The sequence below is a fragment of the Eretmochelys imbricata genome, chromosome 3 (assembly GCF_965152235.1).
Source record: "Eretmochelys imbricata isolate rEreImb1 chromosome 3, rEreImb1.hap1, whole genome shotgun sequence".
NCBI lineage: Eukaryota > Metazoa > Chordata > Testudines > Cheloniidae > Eretmochelys > Eretmochelys imbricata.
Window position 1 is genome coordinate 111,941,762 of NC_135574.1, and position 3,333 is coordinate 111,945,094.

Sequence of the window (3,333 nt, forward strand, 5' to 3'; positions counted from 1 at the left end):
GAACATAATTTTGGGATATATTAGTGGGAGTATTGTAAGCAAGACACAAGAAGTAATTCTACTCCGCACTGATTAGGCCTCAACTGGAGTATTGTGTCCAGTTCTGGGTCCCACGTTTCAGGAAAGATGTGGACAAATTGGAGAAAGTCCAGAGAAGAGCAACAAAATGATTAAAGGTCTAGAAAACATGACCTCTGAGGGAAGATTGAAAAAATTGGGTTTGTTTAGTCTGGAAAAGAGAAGACTGAGAGGAGACATGATAACAGTTTTCAAGTACATAAAAGGTTGTTACAAGGAGGAGGGAGAAAAATTGTTGTTCTTAACTGCTGAGGATAGGACAAGAAGCAATGGACTTAAATTGCATCAGGGGAGGTTTAGGTTGGACATTAGGAAAAACTTCCAAACTCTCAGGGTGGTTTAGCACTGGAATAAATTGCCTAGGGAGGTTGTGGAATCTCCATCATTGGAGATTTTAAAGAGAAGGTTAGACAAACACTCTCAGGGTTGGTCTACATCAGTGGTTTTCAAACTTTTTTTCTCGCAACCCAGGTGAAGAAAATTGTTGATGCCCATGACCCAGAATAATTATATCTTTTGACTAGAGTGTCCATAAAATCGTAATAACGCAATACATTCCAGTTTAACTCATTTTACGTAACTAACACTAGACAAAGCCATTACTTTTAAACAAAACACTATATAAAGGTGGTCAGGTTGAGTTTCACTTACTTAATGTGACTGGTGGGCCTGTTTGTTCCTCAGGATCTCATTCCAGTCAGGATCACAGGATGAAAGAGCTACCCGCATATCAGGTACACAGCTCAGTCAGTTTCTTTCTTTGGTTTTTAATCCTGTCAAAGTTGAAAATCTAACTGCACGCATTTAGGTTGTTGTGAAAGGCAGTAGCAAGAGCACACTTACTTTACTTAGCTGTGGGTATTCTTTGGAAACGCTGATCCAAAATGACGACAAGTTTATTGACTTGTGCCGTATTTTCAGAGTGTTATCACAGGTGAGACGCAGCAGTTCCTTCTCTTGCTCAGGTGCCAGATTTAGCTCCATTTGTTGCCTCAGGGTTTTTGAAAACAAAAGGATCTTTCACCCAGCATTTTTCATTCAAATATTCAAATTCCTTTATTGGGAAATAGCGACTAAAACTGTCAGACAGAGCAGCGAGATGTAACTGTATGATAGTTTTCATTTCATTCACATTTTCCTTACTGGTGGTATTCTCCTCAATGTGTTGTAACAGTGTTGGGAACATGTAGTAGCTGGGCTGATTACTTTTCAAACATGCTTGCCACAGTGCCAATGACTTTTGAATTACCTGTATCTCTTCACAACGTCGAAACAAATCATTGCATCTTCCTTGTAACTTCAAGTTTAGTTCATTTAAAAATCGAGACAATGTCAGCAAGGTATGGCAACTTTATTAACCAACTGTCATCGTCAAACAAAGTTGCCATGGTAGATGGTTTCACCACCAAAAAACCATGAATCTCGTTGCTGAGTTCATACACCCTGGTAAGCACTCTGCTCTGCGACAGCCACCTTACTTCAGTGTGAAACAAATACATGTGTTCTGCTCCCGTGTCTGAGCATAGCACTTCAAAAAGCCTGCTATGAAATGAGCTCCCTTTAATGAAGTTTACAATTTTAGGGAGAGGGATAGCTCAGTGGTTTGAGCATTGGCCTGCTAAACCCAGGGTTGTGAGTTCAATCCTTGAGGGGGCCATTTAGGGATCTGGGGCAAAAATTGGGGATTGGTCCTGCTTTGAGCAGGGGGTTGGACTAGATGACCTCCTGAGGTCCCTTCCACCTCTGATATTCTATGATTCTATGAATTTTGACTGGTTCCTTCAGTTCAGCCATAAGATCAGGAGGAATACCCCGGACGCCAAAGCTTCACGGTGAATGAAGCAGTGATTCCAAACAATGTCATTGTCAGCTGCCTCACAGATTTTTTTCACAACTCCACTGTTTTTCTGGTCATATTTGCTGCACCGTCACTCGTTATTCCTTTGCAGTTACCCCATTCCAGTTTGTATTTTCTGCTACGCAGTCACTCTGTGTGTTAATTATCTATGCCCCCTTTGTATTTGTTGGTAGGGTCAGACAACACAGCAAATCCTCCTTAAAATCATCTTACATACATACCTCACATAAACTAACAGTGTTGTGCAATCTGAAATATCAGTACTTTCATCAAATTGTATAGCAAAATCCCTGACTGACTGTAACTGCACTACAGGTTGAGCTTCCAAATTCTCTGCAATATCATATATTCACCGAGACACTGTGTTATCACTGAGAGGAATACTTTTCAATTTTTCAGCGAACTTCTCATCAAAAATTGTCCTCTCCATATCCACAGATGCTGGAAGAATAACTTGTTCAGCAACTGTATGGGCCATTTTCTCTTCTTCCACACGATATGCAACCAAATATGATGCCAGTTGTGCTTTATCGTTCAAGGTGATTGACTGGCTGAGAACCTGACCTGATAAGTTATGTTCCCGTTGCTTCCTTTGAAAATAGTCCAATGGTTTATCCATGAGTTCTGAATGTTTTGTTTCTAAATGTCTCCTCAACTTTGGCGGCTTTAAATTCTTGTTTGCAAGCACTTGTTTACAAATAACACATTGAGGCTTTGGTTCTTGGTTTGCTTCAGCACAATTGATGAAACCGTATTTCAAGAAAATCAACACTACTGCCTTGGCCACGATTTTTTCTTTTTAGTTGGCTGTTCAGATGAGATGGAAGCAGCCTGTTCATTTTTACTGCCAGAATTTTCTGTTGTGCCTGGTGTACTTACACTTTCCCTTGCAGATGTTGATGGATTTGTTGGTTGTGTTTCCGAACTTCTTTTTCTTATTAGAAAATGATCCATATTTTCCAGTTCTTGGGGATTTATCAAAAATCATGCAAAAATCTTAGTCTCCACACAGCAGTGGGTGGATTGGAAAAGCAATTTAGCTTACCTCCGGCGGCTCCTAGTTAGCAGTGCAGCATGGGTGCTAAACCTTATCATAAATCCTTTTTAAAAATCTTCTCTACAAAAGAAGAGAAGGGTGGAAGCTATCTATCTGCATGCATGACTGTTGTGGGGCAGATCCTCACCTAGCGTAAATTGACATTGCTCCATTGAGTTAGGATTTATGTCAGCTGAGATTCTTGCCCACGTATTGGGTCTACAAATAAATGCCCACACAAATAGCTAATTAAGGACACAACTAGCTTTTTGCATAAAGGTAGGATTTTCAAGAGCACCTAAATAACTTAGGAGCACAAGTCCTACTGATCTTCAATGGGGGCTGTGTTTCTAAGGCACTG

The 3,333-nt window shown here is 40.4% G+C and overlaps 1 pseudogene; it reads right to left on the bottom strand.

Moving 5' to 3' along the window:
- Window positions 1–729: 729 nt before the first annotated feature.
- LOC144262397 (protein FAM200B-like) lies at window positions 730–2,890 on the bottom strand (annotated as a pseudogene).
- Between the last annotated feature and the right edge of the window lie 443 nt (window positions 2,891–3,333).